Consider the following 22,751-nt stretch of genomic DNA (forward strand, 5'->3'; position numbering starts at 1 on the left):
GGAGGAGAATACTAAAAGTGCCAATGGGCTGCCAAAAGAACCAATAGATCTGTTTTGGAAGAAGTGCAGCCAGAGTGTTCCTTTGTGGCCAGGATGGCTAAACTTTGTCTCTCATACTTTGGACATATTGTCAGGAGGGAACAGTTGCTGGAGAAGGATGTCATGCTGAGTAAGATGGAGGGTCAGAGAAAAAGAGAAAGACCCCTAATGAGATGGATTGGCCAGGTGGCATCATTGATGCTGTCAAGTGTGGCAGCGGTAGTGAGGCTGGCCCAGGATCGGACACTGTTTCGTTCTGCTGTGCTTGGGGTCGCTGAGTCAGTTACAACTCGAAGGCACCTGACAACAACAACAACTAATATGCTAGTTGTCTTTTTCATTTTGTTGGCATTTGTATTAAGAATACAAAATTCAATGGTAGTAAAACTATTTGTATATTAGCATGTATCAAAGTAGTGGCACCAAATTATAAAAGTATTCAAATTCTGTGCCACACATTCATAACAATTTTTTAAAGTTAGTTTCATTTAAAAATATGAAACAGTAAATATACTAATTTTATTAAATTCAAAATCTACATACTTTTAAAATTACAAGTAATGGAAAAAGAGGTACTCATGAAATGCCCTGCTGCATATGAAATTTGGTTGTTTCTTCAGAAACAGCACTTATTTGATTGAGTTGAGAGAGCTACCTTTTTTTTTTCAATAAAAAAAATAAAGTTTATTAGATCATAATGTTGTCTGAATTTACCACCTTCGTCAAAAGCCAATTCAAACCTTCCAATGTAGTTTATAATTCTTTAATCAAAGCCAACAACTTATGGGCAGCTTCAGCATCTATAGTCGATCTTTCACTAGCAAGGTAAACTTCCCTTTAAAATATGTGGGGAGAAAAAAAAAATATTCTTTTTTTTTTAGTTTAGATTTCTCCACTGCGCATTTTTAAGCAACTGTATAGTAAAATCATATTCAGTTATAATTACCGAAATAATCACAATGACTTCGTCATCTTCTCAAATTGTCTTGCTTTTCTGTGTCCCTTTTGAATAACCTCCTCTGGGAGATTAGCAAGTCTTGCTGCATTGAAGTCATAGACTTTAGGACAAGCTCTCTTAATGAATTTGTAGAGGAAGGTAATGGTCTCCTGGCTAGGATCTTCACAATCATTTTCTACCATGCATGCCATGTATCCTAGACGTACGGCAACATCTTGAGAATAATCTTCCACTAATGAATGGTGGTGGGTAGAAAACAACGTACGACACTTTATATTCTCAGCAAGTTCCTTAACAACTGCATTTGCTATTGCTGTACCATCAAATGTTGCAGTACCTCTTCCTAATTCATCCACAAGCACTAAATAATGTGCTGTTGCCATGTGTAATTATGCTGGCAGTTTCACTCAACTCAACAAAAAATGTACTTTCACCTGACATTATTCTATCTGAGGCACCAAGTCTAGTAAACACTCTATCAATCGGTGTAAGCCTACACACTTCAGCAGGTACATAGCAACCCATCTGGGCCATTACAGCTAATAGGCCAGCCTGTCTCATGAGTGCAGATTTGCCCCCCATATTTGGTCCAGTAACAAGTACACAGTCAGCTTTAACATTTTCCTCCTCTTCCTCGCCGCCTATTAGGATGTCATTAGGAATAAAGTCATCTCCAAAAAACATCTTCGTTAATGCAGGGATGGTGTGATCCTTTAAGCTCTAAGAATGGAGGAGTGACATCTCCTGGCAAAATAATTATTGGACGACACATAGGATCATCATCTCCTCGACTATAATTAGCCAGACACAACAAGACATCCAACACTGCAATACACTCTACAGCAGACTGCCAGTCCTTGTAATTCTTATCAAAGTTATAGAACAGTCGCCGCATACAGTCCTTCAATGATACATCTCTCCGTTCTTCATCATTTATCAGATTAGTCAACTTCTTCCCAATAGTTTTGGTCCAGTATCGTTTACAGCCTTTCTTGGTAGATTTCAACTCATATTCTTCCGACAAATTACAGGTGGTGAAACTCTCCGGAATTTCCAACTGATACCAGTTCCTACCAATTCCCCAACAGACTATGTTCCTACAGCCAATTTGGTTGCACTACTTCTCTAAGTACTCCAGGAGGCTCTGCTCATTTTCTCTTATGTCAGCAAGAGTTTGGTCATAATCTGAGTCAAATCCTGCTTTATGAGTAATAAGTCCAGTTTTACAAGCCTTCTCATGATCAAAGGTTGTATCCCAGAGAGCTACCTTTTTTATACAACATCATTTTTTCTTGGAAGAATAAGTAGAGAACAAACCATGGTATTCAGACTTAAGTATTTGACAAGCATTTTCAAAAATACAAACAAAATGAGCCTGTCACCAAAAGGAAATTAACTGATAGTATACTATTCACCAGTCATGTGTCTGTTTGCCATACTGTGCCGGAAGATGAGCCCCCTAGGTTGGAAGGCACTCAAAATACAACTCGAGAACAGCTGTCTCCTTAAAGTAGAGTTGACCGTGACAATGCAAATGGAAAAAGGCCTTTGGGACCTTCACTTGCTGATGGGGCACAACTCAAAATGAAGTGATGAAGAGAAACAGCTGTAAACATCCATTAATAATTGCAACATGGGACATATCAAGTATGAATCTAGGAAAACTGGGAAGTTGTCAAAGATGAACTCCAATGCAGAAACATCTATATCCTATGCATAAGTGAGCTGAAATGGACAGGCACTGGCCATTTTGAACCGGACAATCACATGGCTTACTATGCCAGGAATGAAAAATTGATGAGGACTAGCACTGCATTCATCATCAAAAAGAACATAACAAAACCTGTCTTGAAGTACATAGACCACGTGGCAGTTGATAAGACCACAACAAGGATATACTGACTGGTTTAAAATCAGGAAAGGTGTGCACCACGGTTGTACACTTTCATCATACTTATTCAATCTGTATACTGAGCAATAATCTGAGAAGCTGAATTATATGAAGAATGAGGCATCAGGACTGGAAAAAGAAACATTAACAAAATGTAGTATGCAGAGAATACAACCTTGCTTTCTGAAAGCAAACAGAACTTCAAACACTAATGAAGACGAAGGACTATAACCTTCAGTATGGGCTGCATCTCAATGTAAAGAAGCTAAAAATCCTCACAACCGGACCAATGAATAACATTGTGATAAATGGAGAAAAGATTAATATCAAAGATTTCATTTTGCTTGGATCTACAATCAACACTCATGGATGCAACAGTCAAGAAATGAAATGATGTACTGAACTAAGCAAATCTGCTGGAGAAGACTTCCTTAAAGTGTTCAAGAGCAAAGTTATCAGTTTGAGGACTATGGTGTATCTGACTCTAGCCATGGTCATTTTCTATTGCCTCATATGTGTGTCAAAAGTTGGACAACCAATAAGGAAGACCATAGAAGAAGTGATACATTTGAATTATGGTGTTGGAGACTATTAAAAGTATCAAGATCTGCCAAAAGAATAAACAAATCAGTCTGGGAAGAAGTGCAGCCAGAATGCTCCTTAGAAGCCAGGAAGGCGAGACTTTTCTCATACTTAGAACATGTTATCACGAAGGACCAATCCCTGGAGAGGGACATCATGCTTGGTAAACTGGAGGGTCAGTGAAATGGTGGCAGAAGCAATGGGTTCAGATGTAAACAACTGTGAGAATGGGCAGTTTGTCTTTCTGTTGTATGTACGGTCTATTTGAGTTGGAAATGACACGACAGCACCTAACAACAATCTCTATCTTTATTTTGAGGTTTTGCTCAACCCATGTATGTTTTTGTCCCTGTGGGTATACTTCAAAATAATAGATGTCAAATGATTTGATATGTTACTCTGCAGTTTGCACATTAAATACCACCACAAGGAGACTTCAAAATTCATAGAAAAATTCCATTATCTTTCTTTTTTTTCAATGTTTTATTGTGAATTATGTGATAGTTTACATGGGAGAACACGAGCTTTACGTTCATCCTATTGTATATAGTTTTATTGCCATAGTTACAATCCCCTCCATGCATCATCAAACAACCAAAGAGTACACCCCACAAGCTTGCCCCTCGGTCATGATCACACAACCCCTCTCTCCCTCTCTGGGTCTAGAGTCCCCAGCCACTCCATCTCTCCATGTCATTTCTGCCTCCATCTCTGGCGTCACGACTTCTCTGGGTAGGGTCCCGCACTCCGCTCTTCTCCCTTGATAGTCCCAGGACCTCCGCTCCTGGACTGCAAAGTCAACTACTTCTCTCCTTTTGTTACAAAACATCTACCTTTACATTTCCAATCCTCACAGTCACTCCTGATAGCACTTATACACTATTTTACCACAAGAGTCCTATGCCATCTCTTTTCATCAGCCCCACCCAAACAGACTGACTACTGCTCAGTGGAGATTCTACCTTCCTCCATACCCTCTGGATCTAGGCTCCCTCTTGAAAGCTTGTAAGCCAGTCACTTCTGGCCTTTGTAGCCCCCCCATTTTGGGTGGCCAATGTTCAACTTGCCCATCCCTGTCTACGCTATGTATTGAGAGGGTGGGAATAATCCTTGCTGTAAAGATTTGTTCCCTCTTTTGAGGTACTACATCCATAGGTGTATCCATTATCTTTTAACTGTATTTTTCCACAAACTATTTGAAGCCCCCTCATGTGTACAATTTACAGGCATGTGTCACTTAATACCCATGACATAGTCTGTGAAACAGGATGCTATTTGATTTAGATGTTGTGTGAACATATTTCTTTAAACCTCTGAAACAAATTTGCAGCTTTTCAGTGATCCTCAGTGTGCTGAGAGATCTTTGGTACTAAATTCACACCATTAGCAATTTCTCTGTTCTTTGATATTTGATCCCCCTTACACAATTTTGCTAGCCATGGAGCTTTCATTGGATCCTTTAACAGCATGAAAATAAACAAACAAACAAACAAACAAACAAATAAATAAATAAGATATTGGTGACTGTCAACTGCAACAGGCCTAAATCACAGGCAATGGCATTCACTGATTTTCCACCTTTGTGCTGTTCAACAACCTTCTGTTTAACTTCTAAATCCATACTCTTCTTTTGCCTCTAGCTGCTGTTATTACTAGCAATGGAAAGACTTGGAATGAGGAAACCAAAAGGCAAGAACATTTCTAGCATTTCTAAAACTGGAAGAAGTGAAGGGAAAATTCTAGTCTCATGACTCGCAAAATATTGAAAAACACAGGAAGCAACTGAAGATGAACAAATATAGATCGCTGTACCAAAAAGAAGTGGTTGACACTCAATCATTTCAGAAGATAGCGTAAGATCAAGAACCTATGATATTAAAGAAGTCCAAGCTGCACTGAAGGTATTGGTGAAAAACACGGATCCAGGAATTGGCAAAATATCAACTGAGAAGTTTTAACAAATGGATGCAATGCTGAAGTACTTACTTATCAATACCAACTTACTGAGAAAGATTCAAATTTGTGCCCACTCCAAAGAAAAGTGATCCAAGAGAATGTGGAAATTATCAAATAATGTCATTAAACACAAGTATAATTTTGTTCAAATAATTTAAGAATGGCTGCTGGACTACTGTGACTGAGAACTGCCAGATATTAGACAGATTCAGGACATGATATGAAATGTAAGTTATCATGACTGATGTCATACGGATCTTGTCTGAAAACTAAGAATTACCAGAAAAGTGTTTATCTGTGCTTCACTGACTATACAAAGGCATTCCATTGTTTGGATCATAATAAATATGGATAACATTGCAAAGAAAAGAAATTCCAGAACACTTAATTGTGCTCATGCAGAACTTGTACACAGACCAAGGGGCAGATTTTTTACAGAACAAGGGGATACCAAATGGTTTAAAACCAGGAAAGGTGTGTATCAGGATTTTACTCTTTCACCATACTTATTCAATCTGTATACTGCGCAAATAATGCAAGAAGATGGATTATGTGAGAAAAACATAGAATTAGGATTGGAGGAAGACTCATAAATGACCTACTATATGCAGATGAAACAACCTTTCTTGCTGAAAGCAAAGAGAACCTGAAGCACTATTTTAAAAGAACAAAGACTTCAGCATAATTTACACCTCAATGTGAAACAAAAATCCTTACAGCTGGACCAATAAACAATATGATGATAAATGGAGCAAAGACTAAAGTTACATAGGATTTCATTTTACTTGGAGCCATAATCAATGCTCATGGAAGCAGCAGTCAAGAAATCAAAATGACCTATTGCACTGAGCAAATCTGCTGCAAAAAAAGCTTTTAAAGTGGTCAAACAGCAAAAAACGTCATTTTGAGGACTAAGGTGCACATGATCCAAGTCAGGGTATTTTCAATTACTTTGCCTGCATGTGAAAGCTGGACACTGAATAAGGACAACTGAAGAATTTATACCTTTGAATTACGGTGTTTAAGAAAACTGAAAATATTATGCACTTCCAGAAGTATAAACAGCCCTGTCTTAGAAGAAGTAAAGCCAGAATGCTACCTTTAAAAGCAAAGACGGTAAAACTTCATCTCATGTACTTTAGATGTGTTATCAGAAGGAACCAGTCTCTGAATAAGTAAGTCAGCGAAAAAAAGGAAGACCTTCGATGTTGTCTGCAACATAGCTCAAACATAGCAATGATTCTAAGGATAAAGCAGAATCAGGCATTGTCCTGTTCTACTGTGTATAAGGTTGTTATGAATTAGAACCAGCTGACAGTGATTGCGAGAGATGGTCAAAGCTATCTCCTTCACATCTGCCTAATAAAGATTTCTTCCATTCCAAACACAGTGCAAAAATATAGCACCAATCATTCCTTCCACAGCCCTCATTACATTACCTCTCAGCTCGATTCGATAATTTGTTGCAATGGCACCAGACAGTGTACTCATAGTTATATTAGGGTAGTTGTTGTTAGGTGCTGTCGAATCAGTTTCGACTCACAGTGACCCTATGAACAGAACGAAACACTGTCCAGTCCTATTCCATCATCACAACTGTTACTAGACTTGAGTTCATTGCGGCTGCCAAATAGACTGTGCCAATCTATTTGTTGAGGGACTCCCTCTTTTTCACTGACCCTCCACTTACCAAGCATGATTTTCTTCTGCAGGGACTGGTCTCTCCTGATAACATATCCAAATGATGAGAGACGAAGTCTGGCCATCCTGGATTCTAAGGAGCACTCTGTTTGTACTTCTTCCAACACAGATTTGGTTGTTATTCTGGTAGTCAATGGTACTTTCAATATTCTTTTCTAAAACCATAACTCAAATGCATCAATGCTTCTATAATCTTCCTTATTCACTGTCCAACTTGCACATAGATATGAGGCTATTAAAAATACCATGGTTTGGGTCAGATGCACTTTAGTCTTCAAACTGACATCTTTGCTCTTGAACACTTTACAGAAGTCTTTATTCGCCTAATACAATCTGGCTTTTGATTTCTTGACAGTTGCTTCCATTAGTGTTGATTGTGGATCCAAGAAAATGAAGTCTTTGACAACTCTAAACTTTTCTTCAATATATGGATTTTAATTGTTGGTCCAGTGATGAGGATTTTTGTTTTCTTTATATTAAAGTCCAACCCATACTGAAGGCTGTGGTCTTTGATCTTCATCAGTATTTGAAGTCCTTTTTGCTTTCAGCAAGCAAGGCTGTATCATCCACCTGAATATCACAGATTGTTAATGAGTCTTCCTCCAATCCTGATGTTATGTTCTTCATATAATCCAGCTGCTCAGATTATTTATTCCGCATACAGATTGTATGTTGTTTGTTAAGTGCCTCCCAGTCGGTTCCGACTCATAGCAACCCTGTATAGGGTTTCCTTGGAATAATTGTGACATAATACAAAACTGAAACACACCTTTCCTGATTTATAACCATCAGCATCCCCTTGTTATATTCAAACAACTGTCTCATTATCTATGTACAGGTTCCTCATGAGCAGCACAATTAAGTATTATGGAATATACATTCTTCATAGTGTTATTCATAGTTTGTCATGATCCACACAGTTGAAAGCCTCTGTATAGTCAATAAAGCACAAGTAAACATTTTTCTGGTACTCCCTGCTTTAAACCAAGATCCATTTGACATCAGCAATGATATTCCTGGTTCTACATCCACTTCTGAATCTGGCTTGATTTTCTGGCAGTGTCCTATTGATATACTGTTGCAAACATTTCTGAATTATCTCCAGCAAAATTTTACTTGCATTAGGCTACAATTCAAAGTTAGAAATGCTCAGGGCACAGCTCTTCCAATCAGGACAGCCTCTCTTCTGTCATTCCCACAGGACAACTTCTCTCTCTAGCCTTCAGGCCTTTGGCCAGGTCTCTGCCCTCCTCAGGCAATGTTACAAAGCTCTTTTTGGGCTGCTGATAAATGCCCTAAAGACACAACACTTCACCATAAGCCTCATTCTGAAAGCACGTTAAATCCACAATTAGATGTTGGAGGCACCCAACTCAGCAAGCAGCCTGCTGCCCAAAGTCACTCAGCTTTACTTCCTCCATGGGCTACGAAGCCCACTGCTCTGTCTTGTACTCTGGCTCTTGGTTCTGTTGCTGCTGCTCTCCTGCCACTCCTCTGTTGGTACAGTCTCTGTGTCTAGTTCAAGAAGGTTCAATGAGCAAGCATCTTGGGATCCACAGAATGTACTCTACTCCTGACTATTCTCCTTGGATGGTATTGAGATCCCCCATTTCTACTTCTGAGATGGATTATTTTATACCCATGTTAGAGTTCCAAAGTTTTACAATAACAATTAACTCTGTCAACCACTCCCAACTGAATCATATATTTCTGTCAGCATCTTCCTTTACCCAGACTCATCAAGAAAAAGTAGTTTGGTGGGAGTTACAAAGACTATGGCTAGAAGAGACATATGAAGTAATTCACCTACATCAGATACAGTACTTTGAATCATATTCTAATTCTCTGGTATGGTGTCATAGCACTTGACCTCAAGGTTGTGTTGAACTGCAAAGTCAATGGTTCAAACCACCAGCTGCTCCTCAGAAATACTATATATGGTCACTATGAGTCAGAAATGACTTGACAGCACACAACAATATACTAAAATATCCATACTTTCTAACAAGTCTTTTTGCAATATCCTTTGACCAAAGCTAATCTTTATACAGTCAATGAAATCTTTTTTCTATACCATAAATTTGATAAAATCTGAGTTTGAAATTTTAACTTGCTACAGTATTGACTCTACAAACTTACTGAACACCATTCCTTCCAATATACCACGCAACTATGGACATTTGCACCTCTAACAATCTAACAATGCAGCAACAGAGTGAATTCTGCCTCATCTTTTAAGATCCAGCTCAAAATTCCCTTGTAGGAGCCAATTTCAACACCAAGAAGTAAAATAAGTTGTACTGTAGGCTTATGATTTTAATTTTAGCACAAGATCACACCTAAAACTATTTGAAAAGAATCCTAGGACACTGAGGACATGGAATATCCTATTCTTTCAGACATCCTTTCCCAGTTAGACACCTCAATTTTCACAAAAGAATCCAAACGAACCCTAATCACACTAGAAAGAGAGGTCTGGTGATTTAGTCATAAAAATTAGCCAGTTAAAACCTGATGAATCACAACAGAATACTACTTGGTATACTGCTAGGTTGGAATGCACTACCACAATGGCTGCAACAATGGACTCCAACTGAATTTTTAAGAATCATGAACCAGGCAACATTACGTTACATTGTACATAACAGAGTCTCCCTGGGAAAGAGGTGACTCGACTGCAACTAACAACAGCTGTATTGTTTGTAAGGCATTTGAAATTATTGTCAACTGATAACTAGCAATAATTGGACTTGAGTTACTTACTAAGACCTTCATACTTACTGACATTTATTATTTATAAAAAAATGAATGTTGAACAGAAATATGACCTTTTTATTGTTTCTATTTGGAGAGAATGTGTGGTTTAAGGAAATGTGCCAGGTTGACACGGAGTGATCTAAGATGGCTAATCTTATGATGGTGCCCAGTTTGATCAAAGAGAAATCTAAATGTTGCTGGGAAGGTATTTTGTCTCTGGTAGTGGAGTGATTACAAGTTGGGCTGCTAACCTCAAGGTCAGCAGTTCGAAACTACCAGCTGTTCCCAGGGAGAAAGATAAGAGATTTACACTTGGAAGTCCTATACAGGGTCGCTGTAAGGCCCATAACCACCACCATCACCACCTTTTAGTAAAAGAGATTATCTAAATCAGCTGAAGGTCTTAGGAGAACAAACTGAGGAAAAGGAAAAGAAGGAATTGGGCAGCAAAGCAACAAAACAGAGAGAAGAGGTTTGAATTTCCAGCCTGTCTACCTGGCCTTACATATTTTGGACTCAGGACTGTATCACCAAGTTTTTATTGTTTCTAGATTGGTACCCTCTCTGCTCTACATATCACAGACTTGACAGCCCCCACAATCGATGAGCCAGTTCCTTAAAATTGATCAATGTCTCAACCAGTCTATCTTGTTCTCTCTTTTTAGATATAAAAACATGTTTAAATGTGTCTCTGAAATCAGTTGATGGCTGCAGACAAGTTCTCTCAGTATTATAGTGGACTCAGTCTTAGGAGAGCTTCAAAACAAAGGACATTTTTTGTGCCATGGAAAAAAACAGTTCTGAGGTCAGAGTTAACATCAAATTTTTAACAAAACTCCAGTGGACCTCTTCCAAAATCATTGAAGCTTTGCAACAAGCTTACAAGAATGCTGCCCTACATAAAACAAAAGTGTTTTAAAGAAGGTAGGTAAGACCTCAAAGATAAACCAAAAGAAGGAAGACCACCACCCTCAATGAATGAAAAATTGGGACTGAGGCTCAGAAACTGGTGGATGATACCCACAGAATTACCACTGATGTGACTGCTACTGCAGTTGGGATTTCACATTATCTGGCATTTCCAATTTTAAGCACCCATCTTGGCCTCAGTAAGCTTTCAGCTGAGGGGAGTCAAAAGCATTGGGTGAAAATCAGCTAACTCAAAAAGCTGATCTTTCCATCAGTCTTTTGAAGAAGACTGAAGTTAATGAAAAAGGTTTTATCAATTGAATGGTAACTGAGGACAAGTCTTGAACTTACCAGCATGATCCACGAGCAAGATCTAATCTAAACAGTAGCTTCAAAGGAGATCTGCTGGGGCAACTGAATTCAAAGCAAAGAGTTCAGCTCAGAAGCTTATAGTGACTGTTTTATGGGATTCCGAACGGCTAATCTTGAGAGATTTTCTTGAAGGACAAAGCATACAGGAATTTATAAGGAAGAAGTTTTAAGAAAACTGAAAACGTCATTGGTGTAGAAAAGGCCAAGAAAGTTGTGGAAAGGAATTGTGCTCGATGGCAATGCAACTGTTCATTTTTTTGGGGGGTGGCAAAGACTGTCCTATGAGAATTTTGTTGGGAAACCTTACCCAATTCACCATAGAACCCTACTCTTGCCTCTTTAGACTTCTTTTTGTTCCCCAAAAGCAAAGAACATTTGAATGGAGCATTACTTGAGTCCCTTCAATGTTCTCCTACTATTCGGAACATTAGAAGGGACTCAAATACTGCTCCTTTTATATTTAGTCCCTAAAAGATACAAATAATATCCTGTAATATGCAGATGATAAAATGTTGCTTGCTGGAAGCAAAAAGGACTTAAAATACATATGATGAACATCAAAGACAAAAGTCTTCAGTATGGATTGCACCTCAATGTAAAGAAAACAAGAATTCTCAGAAATAACCAATAATGAACAACATCATAATAATTGGAGAAAAGACTGAAGTTGTCAAAGACTTCATTTTGCTTGGACCCACAATCAATACTCATTGAAGCAGCAGTCAAGAAAGCAATGTATTTCAATAGACAAATTTGCTGCAGAAGACCTTGTTCTAAAAGCGATCAATTTGAAGACTAAGGAGGAGTATCTGACCCAAATAATAGTATTTTCAATAGCCTCATATGCATGCTAAAGTTGCACAATGATTAAGAAAGACTGTAGAGTAATTCATACATTTGAATTATGGTTTTGGCAGAGAATACTGAAAGTATTATGGACTGCCAGAAGAACAAACAAACCTGTCTTAAAGGAAGTATAACCATAAAGTTCATTAAAAACCAGGATGGCGAGATTTTGTCTCTCATACTTTGGATATGCTATCAGGAGGGGCCAGTATCTGGAGCAATACATTATGCTTGGTAAAATGGAGGGTCAGTCCAAAAGATGAAACCCCCCTCCCCACAAGGAGATGGACTGACACAGTGGCAACAACAGTAGGCTCAAGTATAGCAGCAGTTGCAAGGACTGCATGGAACCAGGCACTGTTCTGTTCTGTGTGTAAGATTGCTATGAGTTGGAACTGACTAAATGGCATCTAACAAACTGATTTCCTGGAGAATGCCAAAGCTACTGTTTTAATATGGCATAAACTGAAGAGCACAAAATACTTTGGGGTAGGGCTACAGAGATGGAAACATTGCTTTCAGAACTGCACAGATTTGGACTGCGGATATACTGAGAAACAATAGCTTTACATTTTGATGTTTTAATTAAATAAGGGTTTCTGTGATTTTGTAGCAATACGTTTTGACTTATGCTTGTATACACACAAACACACTGTGGTTAGATACTATCAACAAAGTCATTGGACAGAGTAAATCAGCTCCATAGCATTTCACAGGCTGTAATCTTTATGGAAGTATATCACCAAGTCTTTCTCCTGTGGCGCTACTGGGTAGTTTGGAATTACCAGCCTTTTAATTGGCAGCTGAGTGCCTAACCACAGTGTATGCGTATATAACACACATACACATCTCAAATATGAGTTTAGCAAGGTTGATTTTGTTTCTCTTGAAAACTCTAATGTAACTAAAATGAAGAACCAGCTTTTTTGCTGGTATAAGCAGCACCCAAAGGAAGACTTAGCACACAAGACAGAAATACCTTATTCTTTACTACTAAGTTTATAAAATGATATAGCCTACTATGGGTGGGGTTGACAACAAAATCTCCACAGAACCAGTTAATACTCATAACTAGTTTCAATATTTCTATTCATATAACACAAGAACTACAGGTTTGACAGGTTCAATTACAAAAACCATACTTAGAGGATAACAGATATGCTGTCACTGCAGATCTATATAATGTCACCAAGGTACTATGTATTAAGGAAATACTTAATAATGAAAAATTTCAGGGTTCTTTTCCCCCTCAATGCGGGCAATAGACATTAGTGTTAGTCATGCTACTGAATGCAACCAAATAGTAATCAGTCTATTTCCCACATACTACTGAATACTGGCCAATAAACTCTTTCCTTCAAATCTATGAAATGAATACATTAAAAAGAAAAATAAGTACAATTACAAACCCAGGAATACAATACCTGTTTTTCCAGGTTGCAGAATTATACAAAAAGTCTACATAGATTTATACAAAAAGTCCTTTTTATTTCTATATACTAGGGAAGAACTATAGGAAATTATATTTTACAAGTATTTAAAACAGCATCAAAAATTATGAAAAAATGACAGAAGGTATAAAAGAAATGTATATTGAATACTACAAATATTGCTGAAAGAAATTAGAGATCTAAATAAATGGAAATGTTCCTTGTAAGATTTAACACAATCCCACAACATCTCTAATAATTTTTACAGATACTGACAAGCTGATTCTAAATTTCATATGGAAAGGCAAAAGAACTAGAGAGCCAAAACAAATTTGAAAAGAAAGAACACTGAAGAGCAGCCCTTGCTGATTTGGAAACTTATGAAAAAGCATCAATAACAAAACTGAGTGAGACTGGCTGAAAGGTACACATATAGAACAACGAAACAGAAGGAAAAAGAGCAGAAATAGACTCACATATACAATTATATGCACAAGTGAGTTCTGACAAGGTCAAAAGTTGCTGCTGTTGTTAAGTGCCATTGAATTGGTTCCGACCCACAGAAACCCTTCTAGGGTTTCCAAGAAGCAGCTCGTGAGCTTCAACTATATACCTTATGGTTCAAACTGACTTTGTAGTTCAGCACATTACCCCATAGTGCCACAGCAGGACTAGTGAGTGGGAAAAGATAGGTCTTTCAACAAAACTTGTAACATATTCATACAGGGAAAAAATGCTATGTGCCATTCTCTGCATCATACATCAAAATAAATTCCAAATGGATTAGAAAACTAAATATAAAACCAAAAACTATGAGATTTCTATAAGAAAACAGAGTATCTTTGTCATATTGGTTCAAACAAGTGTTTCTCAATATAATACCAAAAAGCTGGTTTTCAAAATACAAACATAAATTACATGAGAATTAAAAATTTTCACTTATGGAAATATATTACTATGAAAATAAAAAGAAAAGCTACAGAATGAAAGAAATGGAGGAATAACAAAGACTCAATAATAAAAAAAAAAAAAATCTCTGGGGGATGATGAATGTATTCATTATGTTGTTGTTAGATGCCATCGAGTCGGTACCGATGCAACCTTATGCACAGCAGAACGAAACACTGCCCAATCCTGGGCCAACCTCACTACTGTTGCCACGCTTGAGTTCATTGATGCTGCCACTTGGCCAATCCATCTTGATGGGGGTCTTCCTCTTTTTCTCTGACCCTCCACCTTACCAAACATGATATCCTTCTCCAGTGACTGGTCCCTCCTGATAATATGTCCGAAGTATGAGAGACAGTTTGGCCATCTTGGCCTCCAAGGAGTACTCTGGCTGCACTTCTTCCAAAACGGATCTATTGGTTCTTTTGGCAGCCCATGGCACTTTCCATATTCTCCTCCAACACCATAACTCAAATGCATCAAGTCTTCTATGGTCTTTCTTATTTACTGTGCAGCTTTCACATGCATATGAGGTTACTGAAAATACCATGGCTTGGGTCAGGCGCACCTTAGTCCTCAAGCTGACATCTTTGTTCTTCAACACTTTAAAAATGTTTTATGCAGCAGATTTGCCTAATGAAATTATATTGATTGTTTTTCATAGTTTCATGTATGAATAGAGAAGTCACAAGAAAGGCCTGGCAAACTACTTCTGAAAAATCAGCCACTGAAAACACTATGAAGCACAGTTCTACTCTGACACAGTTAAGGTTGATGAATTAGAACTGACTCTACAGCAACTTTTTTTTGTTTTTAATTTGTTGTTGTTGTTGTTGTTAGTGCCACCATGTCAGTTCTGACTCATAGTGATCTTATACAGGATTTCTGAGGAACAGCTGGGAGTTTAAATTGTCAACCTCATGGTTCACAATCCGGTGGTGATCCTACAGTGCCACTATAGATCATCAAAACATAACCAATTATATTTTAAATATGGACAGTTTGTTAGATGAGGTTGAGTCAAAAAGTATCCATATTCCGATGTAGAATTTGTTTTAATCAACTTTTAGAAAATGCAAACACATCATCGTTAGACATTATCTCCTTGCTCTTCAACACACTATGTCCATTTGTCAACAGCTTTCATATTTCCTCATTTAAAAAAGTTTTAGGCTGAGAGTCATGAATTCACCAATGTCTTCGCTTATTCATCACAGGTGAATCTTCTATGGAGCACAATCAGGATTATAGGGAGGATGCTTTAACACCTCAAAACAAAGTTTTTGCAGAGTGTCAACAGTGTGGGCAGAGGTGTGCAGACCTGCATTGTAATGTAAAAATCAGAGCCCTTAGATAGCAGTCCTCTGCATTTAATCCAAAGTTTAGGCTTCAGTTGTTCAATGAGCATCCCACCGTAATAAGTACTGTTGATTGTTGAACCTTTTTCCTGACAGTGTTCCAATAGTGGCCCTTGATAATCCCAGAAAGCTGTAAGGATTAATTTTCCAGCTGATGGTTGACTTTTTAACTTTTTCTTGGTCAGTGATTGAGGATATTTTTCCATTACATACTCTGCCATTTACTCTCAGGTTCATAGTGATGAATCCATGTCTTGTCACCAGAAATTTTTACCTTCCTTCAAATATTGATCCAAACTGTGTTTGTAGCTATCCAAATGCTTCTGTTTATGCTCTTTCATGAGTTGTCTGGTACCATCTTGCACAAATTCTGAACCCAAGTCTGTCGTGGATAATTTCATAGGCAGAGCCATTGCTGATTTGCAAATGATTTGCCACATAATCCACTGTCAATCGTCTATTCGACAGAATCATTTTATGTGCACGCTCTATGTTGTCTTCAGTCATGGAAGTAGACTGGTGTTTTAATGTAACCAGAGTGTGGATGATTTTTGAGTCACCCGTGGTATATCAATTAATAGCTCAACAAAGCTGTTTTAAAGATGAGTTCATACACAATAAAAAGTTTACAGAAGTAAAAGTTAAATAGGCATGTTTTGTAGCTACCAAAGTTTATAGAAAAATTCCACTATCTTTTTTTTTAAACGTTTTTATTGTGAATTGAGTGAAAGTTTACAGGGCAGATTATCAGTTTTACATTCAACAAATCATATACTTTGTTCCATTACAATGGTTATAATCCCCTCCATGTACCAACAGTTAACAGTATTTCTCTATTCATTTTAGTTGTTTTTTGTTTTTTAACACTCAAGCATATATAATAATTTAAACCACCAAAGGGCACATTCTGCAAATCTGCCTCCTGGCTGCCAGCTGTCAGTTCCTATCTTTCCATGACTCTAGAGTCCTCAGCTGCTCCCTCTCTCCATGTCCCCATCTCTGCCTCCATCTCTGGTGTAGCTGCTTTTCTGGATAAGGTCCTGCATTCCACTTGTGCTCTTCTCCCTTAATTGTCCTAGGGTCCTCTGTTTCTGGTCTGCAAGATCAACTACTTTCCCGTTTTTGTTACAAAACTTCTACCTTTACCACTGTGACAGTCACAGTTAGTAATGACAGCAATCACTCATTATAGAACCATAAGAATCTTCATCCCCATCTCTTTTAACCAGACCCATCTAGACAAGATGAAAATTATTCAGTGGGGACTCTATCATCCCCAAACACTCTTAAACTAAACTCCCTCTTGAAACTTTGTAAGCCAGTCAGTTCGTGCCTTTATTACCCCCTCATTTTAGGTAGCCAGTGTCTAACTTGCCGGCCCTATCTATCCTGTGTACAGAGGGGATAGCATTGATACTTGATGTGAGGACTCCTTCCCTCATTGTTGGTATTTTGAGCTACTACCTCCATGAGCACAGGTCAAGTTCATCAAATTGTAACAATTTACCCTTGTTTCCTTTATCCTCTCCCCCGATTTTTTTTTTAAATCTTCTAGTCGAGGAGTTCTGATTGTCAAATCATCAAGGCTAGGTCAAATGGGTTCTATTATCTTTTAATTCCACTCATTTAACCTTTGAAGCCCCTTTGTATTTAAACTCAATAAAGACAAGTTGTAAACCAAAGGCACCTGGCTCCTTTTCATAAAACTAACCCTAAAGAGCTCTCAGAAAGGGAGGTTTATGGTGAACAAACAACAAAATTTATGATAAACATTTGGCACCATAACAAAGGGTTAGGCACTAAATAAGAAATTGAAAAGCTAGTTTATTTTTAGGGCATTTTATTCTTCTCCCAAACTTCTTTGAACAGATCATGGTGTTTTACTACCGTTGAGTTGGTTCCGACCCATAGCGACCCTGTATAGGGTTTCCGAGGAGCCGCTGGTGAGCTTGAACCACCAACCTTGCATTTAAAAGGGCTTCGCAGTCTAGTGCATTAACCCACAGCACCACACCAGGATAGCTCAACCGAGTATGGATGAAACAGTAACAAAAAAGGGGCCAGTCCTATTCCTGCTTATGGAGTACAGGTATTCTCTCCATTTTTCTAAAGTTCACTTTACTTCACTTTTAGTACCTATTTTTGCTAGCCAAAAGAAATCCAGAGGACTTTCGTTTCTATGAAAACAGGGAGAAAGTGAAACTAGTGTTCAGTTTGTTTTGCAAACAGCAATCAAAATGTGCACTCAGTGAGCAGTGACAGTGGTGCTGCCAAGTTTCTTTCTAAGGAACTACACTTGGCACCTCAGCAACAACTGCCATAGCTTTGAACTATGTCTGTGAACACTATCTTACTGTTGTGGATCAAACTAACTTTGTAATCCAGTGCATTAACCCACAGCACCACACCAGGACTCCTAGCCTCTAACACTGCTATATTAAAAGAAAAGCATCATAATTTGATCAAATAAATACTTCTGATAAAATAGCTAACTGGAAATCTATGCTAATCAGTAAAAGAAATAAAGGACTTTTCAGAGATGGAGACATCAACCAGAATTTCATCAGGGGAGTCCTGGTGTGGCACCACAGGATAAGCACTCAACCTCAAGGTTGGTTTGAACAGCAAGGTTTGACTGTTCAAACTTACCAGCTGCTCGTCAGAAACCCCATACAGGGTCACTGTAAGTTGGAACCAACTCAGTGGAACTTAGCAACAACATACATCAAGTCATACTATACTTCCACAGCCAAGAAGTTGGGCATTTTACTTCTGCAGGCTCTAGCTTAAAGAGTATACTGGAGCCCTTTTAAACAGTCACAAAGTTAGACCCTGTAGAGTCCCAATCTTTTGTTTTGTTATGCTCTAAAGACACTGGAATAATTACAGCTAACCTTGAGCAAGCTACATACTAAGCAACCAGAAAAAACAAAAACAAAATAAAACTGTATAGTTAATTCAGCTTCTTTAGAAAATAAAACTCTTTTACGGAGGAGTCACTAGGTAGTGTAAACAGCTAACATGTTCAAATGCTAACCACAAAATTGAAGATTTCAGTCCACACAGAGGCACCTCTTTTAAAGGCTTGGCAAATTAATTCTACAAAATCAAGAGACTGAAAATCCTATGGAATTCAGTTCTACTTTATCACACACTAATAGATCATGAGTTGACACTGACTCCAAAGCAACTGCTGGTGGTTGTTGCCAGTTTTAGGAAAAGGGCAAAATAAAAGCACAGCTCTCATGTTACAAAAAGCAAAACAAGGAAAACCAAAAGGGGAGAACAAAACAACAGCATGATTAATAAGAAATTAACATGTATATAAGAATGGAAGATGAAATTGTTGTCATTAGGTGCCATCCTATGCACAACAGAATGAAACACTGCCTGATACAGCCTCATCCTCTAATTGTTGTTAACGCTTGAGTCCATTACTAGTGCCACTGTGGCAATCCATCTTATTGGAGGTCTTCTTTTTCACTGACCCTCCACTTTCCTAAGCATAATGTCCTTCTCCAGGGACTAGTCTCTCCTGATAGCATGTCCAAAGTATGAAAAATGATGTTTTGTCACTCTGGCTTCTAAGGAGCATTCTAGCTGTACTTCTTTTTAAACAGATTTATTTGTTCTTCTAGCAGTCCATGGTACTTTCAAATATCCTTCTCCAACACTGTATCTCAAATGTATCAATTCTTCTATGGTCCAACTTTCACATGCATATGAAGCTACTGAAAATACCATGGCCTGAGTCAGGAACACCTTAGTCCTCAAAGTATTTGTTCCTGAACACTTTAAAGAGGTCTTGTGCAGCAGATCTGCTTAGCTCAATATGTCCTTTGATTTCTTAACTGCTACTTCCATGAGTGCTGATAGTGGATCCAAGTAAAATGAAGTCTTTGACCGCTTCGATCTTTTCTCCATTTATCAAGATGCTAGTCATTGGTCCAATTGTTAGGATTTTTGTTTTCTCTTCATCAGTTAAGTATTTTAGCAAGTAAGGTTGTATCATCTGCATATCACAGTTTGTTAATGAGAATTTGTCCAATTTTGATGCCATGTTCTTATTCATATAATCCAGATTACCAGATTATCTACTCAGCATATAGACTAAGTATGGTGAAAGAATACAACCCCGACACACATCTTTCTGGGTTTTAAATCATTCAGCATCCCCTTGTTCTATTCAAATGATTGCCTACATACAGGTTTCTCAGGAGCACAATTAAGTGTTCCAGAATGCCTGCTTTCTGCACTGCTGTCCATACTTTCTCATGATCCACAAAGTCAAAAAACTGCATAGTTAATTAAGTACAAGGAAATATCTTTCTGCCATTCTCTACTTTCAGCCAAGATCTCCCTGATATCAGCAGTAATATCCCTCATTCCATGTTCTCATCTGAATCCAGCTTAAACCTCTGTCAGTTTCATGTCAATGTATTGTCCCAACCATTTTTTAATTAACTTAAGCAAAATTTTACTTACATGTGATATTAATGATATTGCCCGATGATTTCTGCATTCCACTGGATCACCTTTCTTTGAAATAAGAACAAATATGGATCTCTTCTAATCAGTTGGTGAGACAGTTGTGTTCCAAATTACTTGACATCGATGAGTCAGTGCCTCAGTTTGTTGAAAAATTCAATTTGTATTCCATCAAAGTACAATTACAGAATGTACTTTGCCAATGTCTTCAGTGCACCTTGGATTTCTTCCTTCAGTACCATAGGCTCTTGATCATGCTATCTCTTGAAATAGTTAAACACTGACTATTTCTTTTTGGTACAGTGACTCTGTGTATATATTCAATCTTCTTTTGATACTTTCTGCATCATTCAATATTTTGCCTATATTGTTGTAGTTGCTGTTAGGTGCCATTGAGTCAGCACAGACTCAGCGTCCCTGTGCACAAAAGAATGACACACTGTCCAGTTCTGCACCAATCATACAATTGTTGCTAAGCCTGACCTCATTGCTGCCGCCACTGGGCTAATCCATCTCCAACCCTCCACTTTACCAAACATGATATCCTCCTCTAGGAACTGGTCCCTCCTGATAATGTGGTCCAATATCTGAGAGATGAAGCCTGGCCTTCCTGACTTCCAAGGAACATCTGGCTGTACTTCTTCCAACACAGACTGGTTTGTTCCCCATGGTACTTTTACTATTCTTCTCCAACATCATAACTCAAATGCATAGAATCCCGTAAATATTTACAGCCTTGGAAATCCTGTACAGGGTTGCTATTAGTCAGAACTGACTCCAAAGCACATAACAACAAGAGCTTTGTACCACTGCTAGGATGATGGCCAGAGAGAGACCTGCTTGTGAGCACAGCAGAGGAGAGACTGTTCTGACTAGAAAAACTGTGCCCAAAATACTACTGATCCTGTCAATTTCCCTAATAAGCCCCCAAACTCTGAGTATGGTACTTGAGTTCTGTGTGGCCACTGAAATGAATTACTGAGTCTAGCTGAAAGAATGCTGTGGAAATAATGTTTGATGCACATTTTTTCCCCCTTTTAAAAAATTCCTAAGATATTTTATTCAAAAAATTCCATCTAGGAGAGCAAAGATATGTAACAATGTTTTTACATGTTTTAATACTTAATTCAAATGTATTCTTTTTGGTTAAATTTGGTGGACTTGGGTATGAGGGCTCTATCACTTTTATCCCTTTCTTAGAAATATTTTTTCTCTTTTGCATTACTTCCATAATTTTAAATAAAAATATTTACTTGTATTTGTATATAGAAAAATCATGTTAATCAGTTATTTTATAGCTAGCAAAATCACTCAAACATGTGAAGGAAATAAAAGAAACAGACCACTTAGTTCTGCCTAAGCAGCACCTAGGAAAGCAGCATTTCAGTCACATTTCTCCTGCTGATCCTCACATGATACAGGCAAAGACACATGGTAACAAGTGAAACAACACAGACAGAAATGTAAGAATGAAAAAGATGAGAAACTCTTCTCTGCTTCTGAAAAAGATCTTACTAGTTATTTGCTTTTTATAACCTCAGTGTTACAATGATTGCCGCCAAATCAGGTATAAGGCAAAACTGTACAAGAGACAAACAAGATGAAAATGACTGACCAGTGGAATCTAGACTTCTTCCAAGTAATTATATTTTCCATGGAAAAAAAAGCACAAGAGGTGCACAGTTAAATTTGGCTCAAAACTAATAAAAATCAATTTAAAAACATAAAATCCAATTTCCTATATTTCTTGGACAGAGATCAACTATACAGGATAATTAATAACCATAGCAATAAAACAAACAAAATAACCTGATCTGGGTCATCATAATAAGGGACTATACATACTGTTTTAACGTTTCTAAATAGACTAAAACTTAAATTACATCCACGCTGGCTTCTTTTCTATGAATGATTCAGGTGCATTAATTTTCAGTTGACTGCAAAAGTATTACAGCAAAATCACATACCAAGGAACACTAAAAGATGAAAGGCCAACTAGCATGTTATCTAGTTAAAGCTAACTCAGATTTCACTTTGATGCATGTAAACCATGAATCATAAATTTCAAAAACAGTAGTTGTGGTCAAGTTGATAGCTTTGTTGTTGTTGTTAAGTGCTATTTAATCAGTTCTGACCAATAGCGATCCTGTATAAAGTTTCCAAGGAGCAGCTCGTGAGCTTGAACTGCCAACCTTGCGGTTCAAACTGACTTTGCAGGCCAGCACATTAACCCACAGCGCCACACCAGGACTCCAGTTGATAGCCTATTACCATTATATCTTTATAAGATAGCAGTAATTTTTTCTTATATTTGAAAACATAAGTCTGTATTCCAAGAAAGTTCATTCAGGATGCAGCTAATATTCCCTTACAGATTTCTTGCAACAGTTGTAGTGTAACTACCAATAATGGCAGTTATTGATTAGGACTCTGGGGGCTTGACTGACCAGTGGAATCAGAGGAATAGTGTTTCCCATACCACTGAGCTATGTTTAACAGCGTTCATGATTGTGATG

General features: G+C 37.8%; 1 pseudogene; it reads right to left on the minus strand.

Moving 5' to 3' along the window:
• Positions 1-792: 792 nt before the first annotated feature.
• Positions 793-22,741, minus strand: LOC102827674 (annotated as a pseudogene).
• Positions 22,742-22,751: the final 10 nt, after the last annotated feature.

The sequence above is a fragment of the Chrysochloris asiatica genome, unplaced genomic scaffold (assembly GCF_000296735.1).
Source record: "Chrysochloris asiatica unplaced genomic scaffold, ChrAsi1.0 scaffold00002, whole genome shotgun sequence".
In the NCBI taxonomy this organism is placed as follows: domain Eukaryota; kingdom Metazoa; phylum Chordata; class Mammalia; order Afrosoricida; family Chrysochloridae; genus Chrysochloris; species Chrysochloris asiatica.